At 41.8% G+C, this 22,190-nt stretch overlaps 1 protein-coding gene across 1 annotated transcript in view; it reads right to left on the reverse strand.

Moving 5' to 3' along the window:
• CNTNAP5 (contactin associated protein family member 5) overlaps nucleotides 1-22,190 on the reverse strand; it is a 314,549-nt gene that overhangs the window by 258,731 nt on the left and 33,628 nt on the right. The window lies entirely within an intron of this gene.

A 22,190-nucleotide genomic window follows, 5' to 3' on the forward strand; every position in this document is an offset into this window, starting at 1 on the left:
ACAATCAACCCACTCAACCCTTTAGGGGGTTGTCTGAACTAGTCACTGAGTGTGTGGACATTACCACTTTAAGGATACAAGTGCTCCTATCAGGTGCCAGTCAGCCAACCATTCCTTCCTCTGGCATACGAAGCTGTTCTAAACTCAAGCAGGCTGCTCTGCTTCCTCTCTCAGCAATTTAAAAAGAAGTTCTCCAGTTAACACATGAAGACTTGGGGTCTCCTAGTAACCATCAAGTATGCCTACTCTTCACTGGGCCATTTTCTCTTTGAAGGGATGGCAATTGCCCCCTGTAGAGTTTTTAAGAACAGATTTTGTGTGCACACTGGAGCTTTGATGCCACCTGCCCCTTTCTCAGTGGTTGCATTTAGGCAGCTGTTCTGAGAGAACAGCAGCATTAGATTCATGATTAGAGGGGAAGCCATCAGCAGCTTTTTGCTTCCTGAGATTTGAATCCTGAGCATGACTAAAATCCTATAACGTACTGCTACAAGTGGATGACTTATACCCTACCTTTTTCACCATCAAAAAGATATGCAGTTAAAGTAGCCATTGCTGACTGATAGAAGCTCATTGCAAGTTGAAATGACTGCACTGTGTGTCAGGGAAAATGGAAAATGGGGCAGGGTGACAGGAATAGTCTTTCACGCACCCTCCACCACACAGACACACTGGCTGACGCAAGATAGACTTCTAGTGCCATTTACCAGCAATGTAGCAGAGCACTGGAAAAGATTTAGGTAACCTCTTTGTGAAAGCAAATGGAACTACAAAGAAAGATGCTGAACAAAAAGATAGCCAGCTTTTTCTAAAGTGCCGGCTGAAGGTATTCTATTTGTTTAACAGTTTGCAATAGTACACAAATCCTGAAAACATTTTAGCAATGTTTCAGGATTATCACATCCCTAGAATGAATGAGCTTTTGAGAAGTATGAGTTTCACACCAAAGCACAAAAGGAGGAAGAAAACTTTTCTGGAATACCACATTTATCTTCCACTGTGAATGGTGTGATCCTATCCTTAAATTATATTTATTGTTTGAGGGCAGAAGTGGTATTAGCTGATCTATCCAAGTGTTGTAGCATGATGCTGCCAGAACATCAGCATGACACTGGCAGTGCAAAGCTAACAAAATGGAAATGCAGATTGCCAGCACTTGTCCTCCCAGGACACTTTCAGACCAAGTCAGAATGACCTCAAGAAAAACTACTGCTCCAGTTGGAGTCATGCTGACCTCCCTCCACAGGTAAGCAGTGGGAACTCATGACCATGGACATCTCATCCTTCTCTCTGGCACATCTTTCAAGCTTTAAACATCTATATCCTTGCAATGCAAGGGCACGTGGTTTGCCTTAGTGGCTTCCAAAAATCTTGCATTCCAGAGGAACTCAAATGGATCAGGATGTCAGAATTCTGGAATTAATTCAACATGAGGCTATCAGCCCATTTGCTGGGGTGGGTGGTTATCCCCCTCATGTAGGCATAAATGCAGCATTCTGACAGCTGTGAAGCTCTTCTGGGGAACAGCAGCCTCCCCCCATCCTGAGAATCTCCAGGTATTTTGGGCTAGCCCCAAATATTTGAAGAACCAAATGGGCACTTAGTTCAGGGAAAACTGCTCTTCTTGGAGTTTCCATGAGTTTTCCATACAGCTTTGCTATGCACTGAACTATGGGGCTGCCTGAATGGCATCATTGGAAGGTCAGTGCTTCCTTCACTGACTGGATGCGGCTATTTGCCTCGCAGGAGAGTAAGCTGCCTCTTTATGAGCTACCAAGAGATTCAAACACCTGTCTGGGGGCAAGCCTGGAGATGGTAGAGGTTGCTGTCCTCTGTGTGGGGGTCAATGCATGGGGGACAAGTCGATACAGGCATTCTGTGGCCTTGTTGTGCAGTTGTATGTGTACTGGCTAGAGAGAAGCCATGCAGTGTTCTGCATCTATTGATACCTTCTGCGTGTGATAATGTGGGAGGATGCTCAGGGCTCCCTTCTGTGTCTGCTCCAGGGTAGTGACTGATGCTGCATTGACTCTTTGTGGAAGATGCTAAGGACTCCTGTGTCAGTGCAGCACCTCATCTATTGCAGGCTTTCTGGGAGCTGCCTCTGGTCCTGAGCTGCGTGCCCAAAATGGGCTCACTACCTCAGAGCACTATGGACGGCAACCGATGAGAAGGCACCAGCCTTCCCTGGCTCTCTGCATCACTGGAGTTGTTTTACTTTCTACTTTGCTGCTGGAGGTGCAGAGTCACAACAGCGTAATTCCAGCATAACCCTGGCATAATAGCAGCCACAGGATCTGCTTAAGTCAGCCAAGCAATTTTGGAAGATTTGCAATTTCATTCAGTGGAGGTCACATTGCCACTGATGCCATGGATTCAGGCACAAGGGGGAAAATGCTGGAGGACCTTGTTTTAATAATCTGGAAAAGGCAATCTGAGTTTGCCAAGTCAAATAGCTGAACCAGAGAGGAATTAAAGTTTCAGAGGGAAGCAAAATTGCATTGTGCTGGATCAGATTATCTTGGAGGGGGGAAAGTGTGTAAAAGCAATGTGGGATGCAATTTTTAACTGGCACAACAATATCTGAATGAAGCTATGGAGGACTCAACAAAAGCTTTCTTTCACAGTGAAAACATACACTGAACCAGGCAGTCAATAACCTATTTTCTATGTATTTCATGTATGTATTTATTTAACTGATACCCACCTTTCCATCAAAATGGAACTCGAGGTGGTTACTAATAATGAAATACAAGCAAAACAAAACCTTAGTGCAACATAAAACAAATTAAATGACACCCAACCAAATTAATCCCCCCCTTAGCAGAAGACCAGTGCTCATGTGAAAGGGTAGTCCCTAACACCTGACCTCGGTTCCCATGACCTTCCTTTTATGCCCAAGTGCAGTGATGTTCCCACTCTGTACAAGGTAGGATTGGCCTTATCACTTCCACATAATGATGTGACTCTGCCCAGATACCTGCTTAAGAATACTTACACTGAATGTCATTAATACTTCTAAATTAATATTTCCAACTGCAACAAGTAAGGCAAGACATTCATTCTCATTAGTCTACAAAGGACATGCCTAATATTTACAAATGGGAGCTATATCATGCAAATAACCCAACTTTTTAAAGGAAGAAATGTGAAACAATGATATGTGCCTCTGTGATTCCCATAGAGCCATATTTGAAACTTCTTGTGATGCCAAACATACTTTGCATTTATGATGTGCTTTTGCCTTATCTGCACTTTACATATTCAACTTAAGGGTTTTTTTTAGGAATTATTATTAGTGTTATTAGTACTAATAGTAATATCCACTTCTTAATAGTGGAAATTAAGTGAAAATTTTGATGATAATTTGAACTTGTCTCGCCCTGACAAAAATTAGAATGGCCCAAGGCTTTCTTAATTAAATCTATGGACAAAAAAGAGAAAAAAGCAGAGGCTGCACAAAGCGCTATCAGGAAGGTAGGATTAACTCTGATTCGAGTAGAAAAACACCCACCACACACACTTTAATCTGCAATAGAATAATTTGATATTTGAAGATGCCATTGGGGAGGAACAGATAAATGTGGTTTTGTTTTTAAAGTGCTCTGCAGATATCACATTTATTCTGTTGATGAGACAAAGAGAGATGCACATCATCCCTAGCAAAGATCTTCCTCTTCTCCTGTAGAACAGCCTTCAGAATTAATTTGTTGCTAGACATTTTCAAGACCCCTGAATTTCTATCCCCCATGGTAATGTCTTAGGATTTCAGTCTACATAGCGTGTGTTCTCTCTCTTCTGTATTCTCTTCTTAGCACATGAGAAACTAACACTTGACTTTCTGGAGGGAAAGTGCATTTTTAACAGGATGATTTCTATTTTGAGCTCTTTTTTCTTGCCAATTCGAAAGCCAGCCAAAGCAAACCTTATGAATGCAGAATTATCCATTAGGGATCCATCACTGATATCTCTACAACCTGATGCAGATAAGCAGTAAAAGCCATTTTCTGAATGCCTCCAAGTTTTGTTTATTTTCATTTTTATGAACATTGATGGCAACCAGCTAGGGACACCATGGAGCAGAGGACACACATTCACAGACACACAAGTGAATCAAACCATGTGTGGTTATTTCTCTGCATGCATATATTCCTGGTTATTGTACAGAAAAAAAAGCAGCAACAAGGAAACTTCTCAAAAATACTCTGCTTCTTTCTTCTTTATTGGCAATTTAGGTTTTTGGATGAATAAAACAGCCCACAGAACTTTGCTGTGAATATTGCTCCCTCTCTCTCCCTTTTTCTCTCTCTCTAAAACTAAATCTCTTCTTCCCCAACCCAGAAATGTCACCATGAAGACAGTGCACCATGAGGCATTTTTGGCTTCAACAAGAGAACGCACAACCTGTTTCAACATTCTTTGAGCAAAGAATGGAATGCTAATCATGTGCTATGTCTGAATAGGGCGCACTGACCAGCATAAGAGTCACAGGACTGTTTGCCAGTTCCACCCTCAAAGTCCCAGAATTCCCATGCTGAGCAGATTGGTCTGCAGGGGACTTCTACTTGTGTCCCTGTTAATGCAAGTAGAGCTCTTCATGTGATCAGGAACCCTGCTAAACACAGAATATTTTACTCATGGCTCCTGCAAACATTTCCACCAACATAGGGAGGTCAAGCATATTGGGGTAGTCTGGAATGTGCAGCCCCACCTATACAAGGTAGCATACTAAATTCAGGCAGAATGCATTAAAATAGGTGCATACTTAAAAATATGTATAAAAATGCTCAGCTTCAAAAATATGCACAAATACACTTCAGTGAATGGATAGATGCATACAGAAGTATGCATTTGAAACATACGCAATGTTTAGACAATAAAATACGTATGACTTTCTCTATGGAATAAAAGCTACTCAGACCAGCTTAAAACCAGAACAGAACAAGCCTATTGAAGGGGAAATGAGGAACTGAATAAGCTCATGCTTGACAGATTCACCCATCTCTACCTGAATAGTCTATTTTTCCTTCTCTTTCCTGCTCTTCTACATGCCATACTTATTTAAAATATTTCTTCACTTTTCCAGGGCAGAAGAATTCAGGGCATTTGCATATGTCCACCATTAATTTCCTCTTCATTATTATATCAGCAGTTTCTAGACCACTTCTATGCAGTCTCCATAATGCATTCTGATTAAATTTTATTAATATATCAGTAGTGACTGTTACCACCACTAGTTGAGGCTGATTTCATCTAAGTGACAACTATGCAGCCTGTTTGGAGCATAATAAAGGCTCATCAAAATGTAAACTGGATACATGTTTTCCTATAGTTTGGGAGATTTCCATAAACTGGAACAAGATGAGAATGCATAAAGGAGAGGCAAGACAAGATGAATCCACCAATTGCTTGTGTGGCCTATTACTCTGACTACCACAATGGCTCACAGTAGTCACTTCAGGACACAGCTCATTTGTGTGCAGATCTCTGTGTGGGAAGCATAAAGATCATGGCAATTCAGTGCCGCTGCTGGATAATGCTTGATTTGATAAGAGGCAAAGATTTCTACTGAATAATGGGGTAAGCACAGAAAACTGGGTCTCACTTAAGTTTATCACCAAATACATTTAAGCACCAGGCAAACAAAAGTGTGTGTGTGTTCTGTTTTTGTTTTGTTTTTTAAGGACCTTTATGTTGCTTTTACTCATTTATTTCTTTTGCCCCACAGCGATTTCTGGCCATGCAGTTTTAGCATGTTCTTGCAGCACTACAGAAATATGTGCGTGGGGGGAATGGCTTTTAAATATAAAAGTTAGTAAAGGTAGTATATGTTCCACAAGCAGTGAATGATACTGAAAAAGTTCAGAAAGGGGAAGTTCTGAATATGAGCTTCCCCTGGCTGGAACATGTGAGCAATCCTGAGTTAAGTCCAAATACTAATCTTGCAAGTTGTTTGACCATGTGCCTCTTCCCTTTTCTAGAAGAACTTGCCTCATGGTGGGCAGTGAGAAGAGTTACTATGGCCCTGAAAGACTGTGGTAGCACTCAGCAAGTCTCGGAAGCTGCTCTTTTCAGGCATCCCACTGACTGGCACACCTCTGCTTACCAAAGACATGAAATAAGAAGAGACATCATCTTAAAGAACAGAGAGGAGAAAGTAGGACTGAACATTGAATTATTCCAATGTGGGGATGTAAACGGTGGGTCCCACAGAAATCTATACTGGAAATTATCATTTTCCATTTATTCATAAATGATCTGGAATTAGGAGCCAGTGGTGAAGTGGCCATGAAATGAAATGAGGTTTGTTGATACCGCCAAATTATTGAGAGTGGCCAAAAGCAAAAAGGGATTGCAAGGAGCTCCAAACTGGAAGAATGTATCAAATGGCGAATGCAGTTCAATATAAGTGATTCAGGTTGGGGCCAAAGAGACCAACGTCATGCGTATGCTGATAGGATCTGGACTACTGGTGACTGCCTAAAAAGGAGCTCTTGGGGTCGTGGTGGACAGCTCAATGAAAATGCCCATGTAGCGTGCTGCTGTTGCATGAAGGTAACTCCTTGATAAGCAGAATCAGGAAATCTGCATGTAAGCTCTGGCCACTACAGCTAAAATCAGATATTAAAGAACTGGAAAAAGTACAGGAAAAGGCAATGGACATGATGAAGGGATTGGCTCGATGCCCAAACAAGAAAAAAATCGCAATATTGGAGAAAGGACGAGTAAGGGGAAGCATGATTGAGAAACATTGAAAAAGGACAAGTAAGGGGAAGCATGGTAGAAATACATTGAACTGTGCATACTATTGACATCCCCCCTTTTTATAATACTAGGATCTGGGAGCATCCCATGAAACTGACTGGTGGGAGGTTCAGGACAACTAAGAGGGTATTTTGGAGGCCATTGATTCATATGGTTACCAAATCAGAGATGACTTGACTGCACGTAACAACAACAAAAGGAAGTACTTCTTCACCCAATGCATCGTAACTATGGAATTCACTTCTGCAAGATGCATTTAGGACCACAGTCTGTACGGCTTTAAGAGAAATTGGCGAAACTCATGGAAGAGCTGGGCAATGGCCAGTAGTCCTGATGGCTCTATGCTACCTCCAGTGTCAGAAGCAGTATGCCCATGTCCACTAGTTGCTGGGGAACTTGGACAGAAGGGGGCTGTCGCACTCCTGTCCTGCTTGTGGGTTTCCTGTGGGCAGCTGCCAGGACCCTGTGTGAACAGAATGCCGGACTAACTGGACTGTGCACTGATCCAGATGAGGCAGGCTGGCCTCTGTGCTTCATTGCATTCTCTCTGATACTGTCAGGAGCACAAGAAGACCTGAAGTTCAGAATGGCCCTGAGCTTAAAATAAGCTAATAGGGGCTGAATCGATCCCAGGTGAGGTTGCTCATCAATGCAGGCCACAGTGCTTCTTGCATAGAATCATCAGTTCTCCAAAAGAAAACAAATGATCAGGGTTGCACTTTAAAAAGGCCCCGAAGGAGTGTTCACATTCATTCTTTAAGAACCAGAAAAATGTTCCAGCCAGATCTCTTGACATATTGCCCAATTATTTTTTTTTTAAATCCTACAAGAAGCAAAGTTTTTACTCAGTGGGCATACAATGCCTTGTCCATTCACATACCCTACAGAGCTATATCTCCACTTGCTATCAGTACACCTGATCTCATTAAAAAGCACAGTGCATGTATGCACTTTCTCTATAGTTTCACCTACCACTGTTGGGTCTGAAGAAGGCAAAAGTGGTGGAATCAGGATAGGTGCTATGTGACACTATAGCAGTCACACAGAGAGAATGAGAACAATTTCCCCAATAAGGCCATTGTTCTGCTCTGGAAAACACAGCTCCTGAAGCATATGGAGGGCTGCAGCGGTTAGCTGTGCTGTTCCTTCAGCTGGTGCCAGGACAGACATGCTGAAAAAGAACAAAGTTCAGTACCAAAAGCAAGGGCCAAAGGGTCAAGTGCTGGCAATGGATGAATCTGTCAGTTCACTTTCTCCTACATTTAATTATTTTAGGTTCTTTCCCACACAGAAAGAAATTCACGCACATGCACAGAGGGGCACATGAACTTTGGAAATCTGATTTGCTTCATCTTGATGGATTTCCTGCTGCTTCTGGTCTGATGACCAGAAGTGTTGGGGGATTATCATGGACTTCTGCCTGTGAGACCATGACTTTCATATTTTAAGCAACTAATTAAATTTCTGCGAGTCAGCTGATAGGACACAAATTGCACTAGAATGGCCAGGTCTTACATGCTTATTGGTACCCATTTCATTAATAGTATCAAAGAATGCACAAAGTACAGGTGGAAATCAGTAAGCTGGTTTGACTTGCACCACAGTGAGCAGGCACCAACACAAGTGCAGAAACAGCACCTGGGGCCTGAATCAAGCAGCTGGCAGATGTTGAGTCCTCCAGGAGATCCCCACACATCTGTACAGGCCCAATTCAGTAGATAGAACTATTCCCATGAAAAGAACCAAATTATACTTCCTGTTATGTAACCCCTGAAGATATCATAGAGCCTCGCAGAGAAAAAGGAAAATCCCACCTAAGCAACACGGAATATTGAAGGATTCTGATCTAAAAGCAAGAACTCAAAGCTCTGGAATTTTAGTTTCTATTTCTTCCTTTCTTCCCTTTTAATATTAACCTTATTCCATCTTGAATATGAAGAAGCTTGTGAATTTTGGAAGGTTTTTGTCAAAAACACACTGAAACGCACTTGTATCTATCCCTACAGCCTGAAAGACCCCAAAGAGAAGAAGGCAGCCTGCAAATGCCATCCCAAGAGCTGGACAGCAGCCATTGTTCCAGCAATCCTCTGCCCACAACATGAAGATTTTAAGCCTGGACATTCAGCCACCAAAGTCACCTGAGGAAAAGTCTTACTCATGAGAAGACTCTTATGCCTGGGTAACCCTTTATTCACAAGGGGACTTATTCTTCAATTGGGTCTTTCTTTGTCTGACATACCTGTCCCTTAGGTAGGGCAGCTTTGATGGTGTTACAGCTTTTGCTTCTGAACCAGGAAGGGAACTATCTAAATCCTGAGGAGATGACTTGGATACCGCCTCTCCTCAGAGCTCAGGATCTATCTCATCTCTCTCACCTTAGAGAAGTAGGCCATTTTTCCCAGGTTGCCAGTTTGTGGAGCTCTAAGTCATCCTTTGAAAGGGCTCTTTCAGAGGGCCTGACAGCTGCTTTCATCCAAATCTTTCTCCTGATCTGTCCATGGCTATGCCCCTTGGCTTGACCAGGAAATGGAGCTTTCATAATCAAAAGTTGGCAACCACAATAATGCTGCTTCCTTCCTATTTGTTGGTGTTCAGTGGAATAAAATAAAGGCATTCCATTCTCCAGTTTGAAAGAGCTAAGGAGCTGGGTTCTACCAACTCCCTCCAAACGCTCTCCCTCCCTGATAACTTTAGGACTAATTGAAACTTTTACCGGTTTTACAGAAATCACAGACTGAGTCTGAAAACATGTTCTCTTTGTAAGCAAAGGAATGGGTAAAGCCTGTCAAAAATGAAATGAAACATACATTCTATACACTCCTACACTCTCTCCCACAATATTATTGCATAGTAAATTTCTGGAGGTTGTCTATACACAATGCATACCTGTATACCAGGATCAACATCTGAGGTTCTTTTATAAGTGCCAACCCCAAAGAGGATTCAGAGGGCCGCAACGATGTGGGGGCTGTGTGTGGAAGCCCCTTGACTATGGAATGATCTTTCCACTAAGGCCCACCTTAAACCAATTTTGTAATTCTTTCACCCCCCAGGTTAAGGCATCCCTCTGCCAAAGCATTTCCATATTTTAATGGCTTGATGGGGGTACATTTGCTATATGTCTGACCAAAAACTAAACTAAAGATCTGATCAGTTGACAGATCTAACTTCAATGCACACCTCCTGTACACTAGGATCAACATCTGAACCTCAGCTTCCTGGAAGTGGAGATATGTAATGAAGCTTCAGTCTGAACAGAGAAAATGTTAAGGGATGTAAATGGTTGCAGTGCCCCTGCAGATGAGAAGGAAAGCTTTCTTGTCTGTAGAGGTGGGATGGCAATGAGGAAATATAAATTTATTTTGTGTACCAAGTGAGTGTTCACAATGAGTCATACTGACAGTACACTGTTAAATGGTCGGGACAAAACATGCCAAAAGTGTATAAAGTGTTAGGCTGCAACTGTTCTTTGTTACTATTTCTCAATGGCATCAACGTCTTGCATGGGAGACAATATCAAAGCTTCCTGTTAGTAGCATGTATGGCAAGCACTTTCCCTTGTATGGCCCTCCAGATCAAACTGGGACAAAGCATCAGCCTCACCTGCAAGTCGGCAGAGAGTTCCACAACACATGATTGCACAAACACAAAAAGTACAGAGTGGAAGATGACAACTTTTAACAGACTGGCAGGTGGGGTTGCAAGTTCAGAATGCTTGGACAGTATTTTGGATTTTGGTCATTGTCTCACCAATGCTTTTAACATAGCTGCAGTAGGACAGTGCTGCATCCCATGGCATCTTGCAAATGGTTCAATACACATTCAGAATTCAGTGGCTTTTGCACTCTCCAAATGCAGCTCTGTTGGTGCCCTGCTCATTTAACTGAAGAGTACATTGATTCTCTTCTGACATGACCTTAAACTGAAGAATTGCTCATTATATGGTAATATTCTTGTTACATTTTTCTCTCCACCACCCACATTCACAGCAGCATAAAGAACAAACTAGACCCAGTACTTTTTAGCCATACCATTGTGTTTTTCCCTTATTAATTCAATGCAGGCAGCAAACTTCCTCACTTGCAGTCATTAACTGTCTTTGTGACATTTGTGGTTACAGATGCATGCAGTGGAAGAAATGGCTTTACAATTAAATAACTGCTAACCAGCACAAGCGCATTATAGAGCACATGGAGATGATATGGATGCTCTTGCTTTCTATTTTAATAAGAGTAGCAGCACTGCCGGTTAACAATGAAAGCAATAGGCACATTATAAGCTGGCAGGCAGGTATTAGGTGATACGCAACAAAATTCACAACCTAGCTCAATGGAATGAATGTGCTAAAGGCAAGCATCTAAAGTGTATTCCTCCTAATGCTTTTTGTCTCACCAATTTCATTTTAAAGGCTGTGCAAGAAAGCCAGATTAATTTGCACAGGTTTTTTTTTTTTTTTTTTTTTTGGTATGACAAAACAGACTTGGGGGTATAATTCACCTGATTCTGAAGCAGGCAGTAGCAGAGCAGACTGAAGCCCTTGAACTATCACTATCTATCTATGGAACAGCAGTTTACACTCACAGTTCTCCATTTAATTCAGTGTCCAAAGAGTTGCAAGGTAGGGAAAATATATGGAAAGGAGGGAAAGCTTGCTAGCTTGCATATGTGCCCTAGCCTGGCAATGTATGCAGGTCTAGCTGGAATACGATCAGGCTTCCGGCGCCTGTCCCCTGACGCTTTCCCGGGAGTATAGTTCACCAGTGGCCGCACAAACAGTTTTCTGTAGCTGCCTTACTGGGAATGTTTTCTGAGAAGGCTCAGCCTTTCTTCCTTTCCATGTAGTTGTGGTTTTATATACCAACTCATATGGGTAAGGCTTTATGCAGATGATCTTGATTTTAGCTTTCTAAATTGAGGTTTTCATTGATTTCATTGTGAGCCGCCTTGAACTTTCAGGAAAAGGTAGTTCAGTTTTTTGTTTTGCGGGGGTGGGGGGAGTTAAAGAGATAAACAGAACACGCCTAGCTGGCAAATTGGGTTCCAGTTCCAATTTGTGTGAATATGTCATTCAGCCTTGGCAACTTTTCTCTAAGTAGAAACTGAAAGCAGCTCCTAATCAGTAGGCATTTCTCCGCATTGTGTTTTGCTTTGCTTTAACACAGTTCTTTGCCTCATGGATATTGCTGCAACTACCTGATCTGGCATGGACTCCGCTCTTCTGCATTGGCCCCTGGATTTTTTGAGCTGCCTCGGTCACCAGTATCTTCCTGAGTACAAACCTCCTTCTTTCCTGTGTATCCAGTAGCCTTGCCATGCTAGGAAGTCTTCTGTTTCACTCCCATAGCAGAACAGCAGGAATGCATTATGAAGGCACTTCCCTCTCAAACCACAGGGAGCACAGCCACCTTTCCTTCTGCAGCCTGCTTATTATTTTCATCCAGTTCAGAATCCAGTACTGCCCAACAGCACCATGGCCAGCGCCATGGCCACCTGGTTTTCTCAGGATCTTGAGAGCCCAGCCCAGCCAGTGGCTACAGGGCAATTGTACCTGTGCCCTGAGCCACTGTAGGCAGCAAAGCTGTGACAAGAGAAAGAACAGGTGCATTGGCTGCCCATGTAAAAATGAAAGGCCAAAGGCCTTCTTCATCTGCTGCTGCTTCTGAGCTGGCCCAGGCCCCTTATCTAGGGAAAAACAGAAGTGGATTTGCTTGCAGAAGAGGTCTGAATCTGCCATGATAGCCAAATTTGAGGCACAATAACCTAGGGTTTCCTCTTTATTGCCACCACCTCATTCCAGTATTGTAAATCAGATCCTGATTTATGCTGGATCAACTGTACTGGCAGAATTGGTCTCCTTGTAGCCTCCTTGCCATGCAGCCCCTCCAACCCACTGACAATGTTGCACAGTGAATCAGGATGCCCTAGTGAATGAATGGGTAGATGAAGGTAAGCAGGGGAAGCGAGATTCTGCAAAATAGGACAAATCCTTCTCACTCAGGGACACCCCCCCTCCACCCTTCGTATGAGAGCTAGATGATGGATCCAAACCCTGTATTTCTTGAGTTCTCCAGTAGGTCAACCAAAGCAGGTATCACGTCAAATTCTGAACAGCATGGCATTATTGCTTTCCATGCCCAGAACGCCTATTTATTCCCAGTAGTACTAGCTTATAAAATTGTGCATAGAAGAAAAACAAAATCAAGGCAAATACCACCTTCTCAAATGAAACAAAGTTGAATCAAATGAGTGGAGAGATCAACAAATTACAAATGAAAGTAGAGAAGTTCTCAGAGGATGCAAATCCAAATTTAAATGTTTCATAAAAAGAAAGAAATGCTCACTTTCTTATTTGCAAATTGAAAGAAGCCCCCTATTCAGTTCTGCCTTACTGAGGAATCATTTAAAGAACTCTTGGCGCTTTGGTTATTTTACATGGATGATTAAGCTGCTTGAAAATTCATAAGGCTACATTCTCAGCCCTAGGGATATTCAGCCACCCCCTTTATTAATCTAGAAGGCTTCATCCTCTTATCACTTTGCTGATTTCCTTTCTGTCTCCAGAGGTCTGTAATATATACAAGCATTATCTAAATCCAGAAGCTAAAACTGATTGAATTTTATAGTACTGTGTTATACACCGAGAAAGACAAAACAGCCTATGAAAGCTGCATTGGGACTTGGGATGGAATTCCCATTGCTAATTTTTGAATATACTGTTTTCCAGGTATTTAATATACAGGTAAATTCATACATAAATGCTTTATACAATAGCAGCAGAATGAATGTGCAAGCTTAACGTGTAATTATTTTAATACCTCAAGAATCTAACTGTTGTGCAACTTAAGCTGGGAACTGAGGCTCCTCAGAGTTGCCATTAGGAAAATGAAGCTGCATAAAATGGCGTTTCTACTGTTTGCAAACTACTCCAGTGAATCATCTTGAAGGTCCCCTAAGGCCAGCCCCATCATTAGGCAGAAGAAAGAGGGGAGCTCAGGCATGGTAGCTGTCTGGGCTTGTGTACTGTGTGCTGTGCAGTTGTTTGGCATTACTCTCAGACCTTGGCTCAAAACCCCACAATGCTTCAGAAAGCTGCTAGGAATGTCAAGACTATGACCAGCCATAGAGGCTCAGCGGCCACAGTGTACGCATGCTTCCATTTTCTCATTCAAGCGAAGAAGCTTTCTGTTGCAATGGAAACTGAAACATGTCTGACTGGGTGCCACCCCATCTTCCAGCTAGCTGACTTACCAGGACACCTTTGAACCAACCACAAACATTTTGCAGCATGTGGAAAACACTGAGCAACTTCAGAACAAATGCAGGGATGTTCATGCGTCCGTATTTTCACAGTTATACATATTTTCAAGCATATGCATATACGTATTTCACCTCATGTTCCTTCCAAATACCATTAACACCATACATGCCAGGTGCTTCATAAAAGATAGAACCATCAAGTGCTGTGGGCCATGCATAGAACTTCTATGCCAAGACCCCAGAAGTATGCGGGACACAGCAGAGTTTGGCCATTGCACTCAGAAACTGTTTGTGAACTTCCAAAGCCATCTGGCCAGCCATCTTCGACAGAATGCTATTAGTAGTTGGGGTCTGTTCTGATTCAGCAAGCCCATACTTTCCCTCTGGAGTAAATATGATTCCGCCTTTCCTGAATGCCTTGCAGCACTTACTCACTTCTTCCAACTATTTGCTTATAATCTGCCAAAAATTACCCCTAGTCAGGTGCTGAAAAGTCTTAACTCAGTGTGTGCAGTAGTTGACCAGTTAGCTTATATTTCTGAGGTTCTGCAGGAGAGCGCTTTTAAACAGCACAAGGGAGGCCTTGACGGAAACAAAGAGAAACACTCTGCAAAGCAATATTGTTTCTCTCCATTCTGCCATTCCATAGTAAACTAAATGAAATAAAAAGGCTGGACTAAGTCCAAACAAGGGATGAAACCAATTATGATAAATAGCTAAATCCATGAATACCTAAGAATCACCTGACTGCAGCATAATTACTTATAAGATACCCCTGAGGCTAACATAAAACATGGCAGTAAAAACATCATTACTTTCATCATAGTAATTATAAATCATCATTGTCATTCTCTTCCCAGTCTAGTCTGCACAAAGCCTCTGGAAATTCTTTTCATTTTGCCATGTCTGGCTTCATTCCCATTCAAAATTCATTAATATAGAGTTCTAAGTTCCCCGATAAACTTTCCAACAAATCATTTGTGCACATTTACAACCCAGTCCAAAATTTAAGCAAGGCCACTTGGATTTAAACTGATAAACAGTGATTTGAAAGGGGCTAATTTGGAATGGATGGTTGGCTTGTATATGCCTGGGAAAAAAAAAGAACCCATGGGCGATGCTACATTTTATCAAATATCCATTTGAATTTGGTCTTCCTCTTGTGAACAACAATGAGGTAATTAGATGCCTTTCTCCTGGCTTTAATACCTATTTTCTTATTCAACATATGCCCTAGACAGTATTTCCATCCAGATGTCCTTTCATTATTGTCATAACTCCATCCTGAAATTATAATTCCAGCATGACATTCAAAGTCATGTTGTACACTTTTAAACTTCGAGATGAACTGGTTGAGTTTCCTGTTGGATAGTCAGCATGACTTGGAAAGAAGAGAAGCCAACCACTTGTTTGCTGGACTTGGGCCCATCCTGACTGGCAAGAGATGCCAAGGAGAGCAGGCCAAGTTGGGTGACAGAGATTGTAAATGCTTCTTTGAAGGCTGTGTTCCAGTTCCTCTGACAGAAACTGCAATAAGATCAATGTTGAAGAAATCGTTATTAGAGCACACTACTTTGGGTAATTATTTTTCAGTCATCAGTCATCAGATTTATGTAAGGTCCTAGGCCGAGCAGTGGTAATGCATCTGGATCAGGAACAAAACAAACAACTTTCCCCAGGAAAGTTGAACTAGCCACAATGAGATATGCCTTAATGACCTCCTGTTTAGACTACTACAATGTGCTGAATGTGGGGTTCTCCTTTTAGAGTGTTCTGAAATTAGAGCTAGTGCAAAATGCAGCAGCCAGGTTGAGTTCTTGCATTTTCTTGGTAGAACATTTAACATCAGTCTTATGCCCACTGCTCTGGCTTCCTATTTATATCTGGGTTCAATTCAAGGTACCTATTCTTACCTATTAAATGGCCTTGGGCCAGAATATCTGAAAGACCATCTATTTCAATGCGAACTTCATCTCAATGCATGTCCTTCAAGAGATTTTAGCCTGGAATATATAGAGCACAGGACCTTCTGGAAGTATGCTGTCTATGGAATCCTTTTCTAAGGAGATTGGTTTGCCCTTTTGCCTTGCTTAGCTTAGAGCAGGCTATAAAAATTGCTTTGCTCCATCTAGATTTTTATGGGTTTTAAAAGGTGATTAATGTGTTTGCTGGTTTGTTTTAAAGATGGCTTTGTTTTGCTATGTTTCAAACTTGGCTGTTCAGTATGATTTTAATTTTATTTTAAAATTAAGTTCACAGTCCTTCTGGAAAAAAAGAGAAGTATTTATTTACTTACTTATTCATTATAGGGTTGTGGTGAAGAATCTGTCCCTCACAGACTTCCACTTGTGCTGAGCCCCATCTTAGAATGCAAGCCAAGCTGAAAGGAAGATTGAAAATGCTCATGGAACCAACCAAAAGTTAATGGTTCCAGATGGTTTCCACAAGGCTCTAGGGTGTTTTCCATATTATGCGGTGGATGGTCTGGTCAATGGTTGGATCACAGATTTGGACAGTTGACATGATCACTCCAGATAACATCCCCCCTGCTCCATGGTATGTCCCAGAGTTGAGAGTGGAAACAAAATAGAAGATGGCTGAAGTGTAGATGGAGGAAAACTCTTAGTGGATGCAATTAAGAGCTGGTGTGTGCCTATACCAGTTATACATAGGGACAGTGAGGGTGACAAAGAAACAGGTCACTATTCAATCTTCTATCTGCCGTGCAGGGTAGCTCTTTAGGCTTTTCCAGGGCCTAAGGACTTTGGAGACCCACCAGAGGCCTACTGTAACATTCTTCCCAAGTACTTTCAAGACAAAAGCTCTTGCATCTTCCAGGACATAGACCAGCATTATATCAATTAAATTGACTGAGGTACCCAGAGGACAGTATGGTCATTTTTACTGAATTTGTTTTACATGGTTTAGCAAAAGGTTGTTGACAGGGAATTTGGACAACTTAATCCAACTGGATCCTTACCCCTCTTGACTAATAAAAATAAGCAGAGAAAGAACGGCTGGGCTAGGGAGGCAATTAATGCTGCTTTATGAGAGGAAGTGATCCCATGCCATCTGGAAGAGACAGTGGTGAGACCACTCCTGATAAAACCCTCCTTGGACCTGGAAGATCCTACAAGTAGGTTGGTGGCAAATGTTTCCTTCCTAGACATATCCTTCCGTGGCCAATCAGTTTCAGGTACACTTGGATGAGTCTGATTCTCTAGATCCATTTTAGTCAGAGCTCAGGCTGAGGTCTGGTGAAGAAACAGTTTGGTCTCCCAGAAAAGCGATGGGTAGTGGCACTTTTGAGGTACTTTTGGATCTCTCATTAGCATTTGATACCATTGTCCTTTGTACCCTTCTGAGATGACTGTCTAAGATGGGTGACTGTTGCAGTCAATTTGCTCCTACTTGGATGGCTGGCTCCAGAGCGTAGCACTTGGGGGATATTGCTCAATTCTGTAAATTCTCCAGTGTGGTACTCCTTGGGGGTTCATTTTACTCCCCATGACATTATTCATCAACCTGAAACTACTGAGTTGAGTCACAAGAGTTTTGGAATCCACTGTTATCAGTGCACTGATGACACACAGCTCTATTTCTTCTTTTCATCCTTATCAGCTGATGCTCTGGGAGTGCTAAACTTGTGCCTACCTGTGTCACTGGACTGGATGAAGACAATAAACTGAAGCACAATCCAGATAAAGACTGAGATGCTGTTATGGATGGTTCTCTTAATCAGCTGAAAAGCATTCAATCTCAAAAGGAGCAGATTCATAGAAGGTTATTCTCCATTATTCATCCCTGCCATTGAGTCTTTAATGGCACAAAGTGCTTTCTACCAGTATTGACTAGTGGCCCTGCTATGCTCCTATCTGGACATTTAATGAACTTAATTCAAGTACCTATGAAATTTATCCTAAAATGGCATTCCAAGTGAACACATAGATTCATTCCAAGGTGAATTATCTGAGAGCTTCTGAACAAAGCCTTAATAGTTTTGGTAAGGTGTGTTCATGATATGACCACATCTAAAATACTGTGTACACTTGTGGCCAACAAACCTCCAAAATGGCCTCACAAAAGGGCAACCAAAACAATAAAGGGAATGGAACAACTTCCCTTATAAGCAAAGGCTACAATGTTACAACTACCCAGAGAGCTTCAGCTTCAGGAATAGCCAGTATGGAAATGTAATCAGTCAAGCAAGCAAGCAGGGGCCTTCTTGACTTGTAAAAAATGAACCACAGGAGAAGTTCAAGATGTAAGGGTGGTATGGAGAAAGTGGAGAAGCAGCAGTTTTGCTCTCTTTCTCTTAATACTAGAACCCAATGGAGTCATTCCATGAATCTGAATAATGGGAAATGCAAGATGGATAAATGTGAGCTTAAGTGGACTCCTGGGGATGGTGTAGGACAGGAAGGCCTGGAGGAATGTTGTCCATGGGGTTGCAATGGGTAGGACATGACTTCGCAACTAACAACAACAAGATGGATAAAAGGAAGTACTTCTCTCAGCAAATATTTAACTATAGAATTTATGACCACAAAAGGTAGTGGCAGCCCCCACTGCTTGGGCCCAGTGCACTTCAATCATTAATCTTATTAATGCTTTTGATGAGTAAATACAAGGACAATCAACTTTGCAGATGATACGAAACTGGGTGGAATACCAAACACCCTAGAAGATAGAATGAAGATCCAGGATGATCTTGGTAAATTTGAACAATGGACTAAAAGCAACAGAATGAGATTCAGTAAGGACAAGTGCCAAGTCCTCCACCTAGAAAAAAGAAACCAAGTGCATTGATACAAGATGGGGAATATGTGGCCCAACAGAACTGGAAAGGAAAACGATATCGGAGTAATTGTGAACAATAGGATAAATATTAGCCAACAATATGATGCAGTCACCAAAAGGTCAACTGCTATTTTGTGATATATTAACAGAAATATTACTTCCAAATCATGAGGAGCAGCACTCCTCACTAGTCACACCTCATCAGGAGTACCATGTCCAGTTCTGGACACCAAGATTTAAGAAAGATACAGAAAAATCAGAAGGGTCCAACAACAAAAATGATCCTATGAGGAGATACTGAGAGAACTGGACTTGTTCAGTCTTGAGAAGACTGAGGGGGGACATGATATCCCTCTATAGGTACCTCAAAGGCTGTCACAAAGAGGAAAGTCAAGATCTCTTCTTGCTACTGCCAGAGTGCAGCACATGGAACAATTACGTCAAGCTGTGACAAGCCAGGTTCAGGCTAGATATCAGGAAGTTTCCTCACTGTCAGAGCAATACGACAATGGAACTAGCTGCTCTCCCACACTAGAGACATTCAGAATGAAACTGGACAGTCATCTGATTGAGATGGTGTAACTTGGTGTCCTGCAACAGCAAGGGGTTGGACCTTATGGCCCCTTCCAAATGTACTATTCTATGAACTTGGGCAGCTTTCAAAAACAGATTGAACTGATTAATAAAGGATAGGGCAACTGATGTATTTCAGTTATGGTGGCTATATATTACTTCCAGTACCAGAGGCAGCATACCTCTCAGTACCAGTTGCTAGGGAACACAAGAGCAGGGATCCTAACATGTGCTGGCCTAGCTTGTGGGCTTCTCACAGGAATGTGGCTGAACACTGACAACACAGTATGTGCAGCTAGATAAGGAATTTGCCTGCTCTAGGAGGCTTCTCCTTATATTTCAGGGTGTGGGAGCACATATAATAACCACAATTGCTGTATGAAAATGACCTTGACGCCTGCAGCACAGAATCAGTTCTGCTCTGACTCTTCATTTAGAGAAATCAAGGACAAATAGATCAAGTACTGTTCACACATAAGTGAATATATTTCTCCAACTTCTATGTGGCAAAAAGCAAAACACTAGCTGGTTGTAATCAACATTAGCAACAATATTCTTATTATCTGATATTATCTTAGAACTTTCCTAGCCCCTCTTGTCAGTTCTTTCATATAGTGCTTTAAGGCCCTTTACAAAATTATTCATGAATTTTTGTCCCTGCATTGTGCTTTGAGATGATTTAATTACAATTTCCTTTTATAGTAAGTTTCTACAAGACTAGACCACGAAGAAAAAGGAAAAAAAGAACACACACACAGAGTACGTAACAAGTATACATGAGTTTATCACCTTCTCCTAATTGATCCAAAGTAAAATAAATAAATAAATGCTCCCATCCAAGTCTGCCAGAAGAACTTATGTTACTGGTTTTTAATACTAGTTTTCACCATAAAATCAATTGAGCAAGTGAAGTAGGAGTAAAATTGTAGTTGGCAAGATACTGTGCAGTGCACTTCTTTAGCAGCCAGTACCGTGGCAGGAGCCCTGTCATCTGTACCAGAAGATTCTGGAATGGATCAATTATGCTGCTAATGTGTGTTTGTTTCCATTCCATTTTTAAATGTGGTACATTTTAACTTTTGTTGTGCTTCCTTGGCTTGATTTTATACCATTTTTATTGTTCTACTCATTTAAAAGAATGTTATTCTTGTTTTTATCTCAACAGCTGGCCAGACAATCCCTATCGTAGGGTCACTGTTAAATAATATGTCTGCCTGCATGCAGCGAGGTGGAAGGATGTATATTGGGAATGGGAACCTGATCAATGCCCTGGGCTCAACTACCTGGACTCTGGTCCTCTTTGTTGCAGTCATGGGCCTGAGTTCCTTGTGAACACGTGATGCAGAAGGTTGCCATTTGTGTAGCCTCCATTCTGTGAGCATTTATGGACTTCCTTTCAGCACTGCTCACTTTCTAAGACCAGGCCAGGCATGGGAGCAAGTTCTCAAACACCAGAGGGACAGATATCCCAGATCCCATGTGGGTGTGTGTGTGTGTGTGTGTGTATGTGTAATTTATACTCAGCATTATAGCTTCTTTCCTATATGCATATTCCTTCTCATTCAAAACGTTCATTCAGAACTATTTACAATGAACGTGGGGACAGCTGAACATACACAGTTAACTTTTCTTTCTGGATGTGGCATTAAAATCTGCAATGAAGCAAGGTGGTATAGGAGATCCCCTAAAAGGGAGATAGTATTGAATTGCAACTCTGAGCACCATGCAATAGCAAAAAGGCAGGGGGTAAAGAATATGAATCAGAAAGCTGTTGGGGCACCCAAAAGTAATTATGTGAACGAATCCAAACAAAGGCCGCAAAACTGGTAGAAGCTGAAGTGTATAGACTACCAGTTCCAGCTGTTACAAGTGTGTGATATACCAGAGAGATTCTTGCTTTGAAAATACCATTTGTGCTTGGCAGATTCATCAAAAGCCTAAAAGATCCTTGACTGCCATAATATTAAGGCTAATATTGTCTGTAACAGTAAATCAGCTTCTGAAATCTAGGCAGTATGACAACAAATGCCTATCTGTATGGAAGGTAAGGAAAAGTATACAGCTAATGGTGTTCTTTATACAACAGTGTTTAGAATATAATTCCTTTTACGTCGGTAAAACTGGAAGATTCCGAAAAAGAGACAGGGAGGATTTGGCTGCTGTGTGACATAATGGAACACATGCCAGTCCTTGGTCCCTTCCTTTGAGGAAGAAACATGCTGACCAAAAGGCTGCAGTGAATAATTTTGTGCTAGCAGATGAAGAAAACCTTTAAATGAGCAAGATTAAGGAGGCTAAGTGTATTGATCAGCTGAAACATGCTATCAGTGTAAAAGAGAGATGAAACAAGCCATGCTCTTTATTAATGCAGCCTGATTGGTTGTGGGATTCAGGTGCTGATTGTTAATCCATGTTCAAGATTGGCCTTTCTCCTGTTTTGTCCTGGTTGAGTTTTTAAGTGGGTCTTCAACATATTCTTATCTGAGACTGAATCTGGGCTTTTATACTGAAAATATTCATATTTTAGAATTTAAGGTAGACACAGATTTTCTATTTTAATGTTGTTGTTGTTGTTAGTCGCGAAGTCATGTCCGACCCATCGCTACCCCATGGACAACATTCCTCCAGGCCCTCCTGTCCTCCATCTCCTGGAGTCCACCCAAGCTCACACCAACTGCTTCAGTGACTCCATCTCGCCACCTCATCCTCTGCCATCCCCTTCTTCTTTTGCCATCTATTGTTCCCAGCATTAGACTCTTCTCCAGGGAGTCCTTCCTTCTCATTAGGTGGTCAAA

This window comes from Varanus komodoensis, unplaced genomic scaffold (assembly GCF_004798865.1).
Source record: "Varanus komodoensis strain SLA01 unplaced genomic scaffold, ASM479886v1 scaffold32, whole genome shotgun sequence".
Classification (NCBI taxonomy): domain Eukaryota; kingdom Metazoa; phylum Chordata; class Lepidosauria; order Squamata; family Varanidae; genus Varanus; species Varanus komodoensis.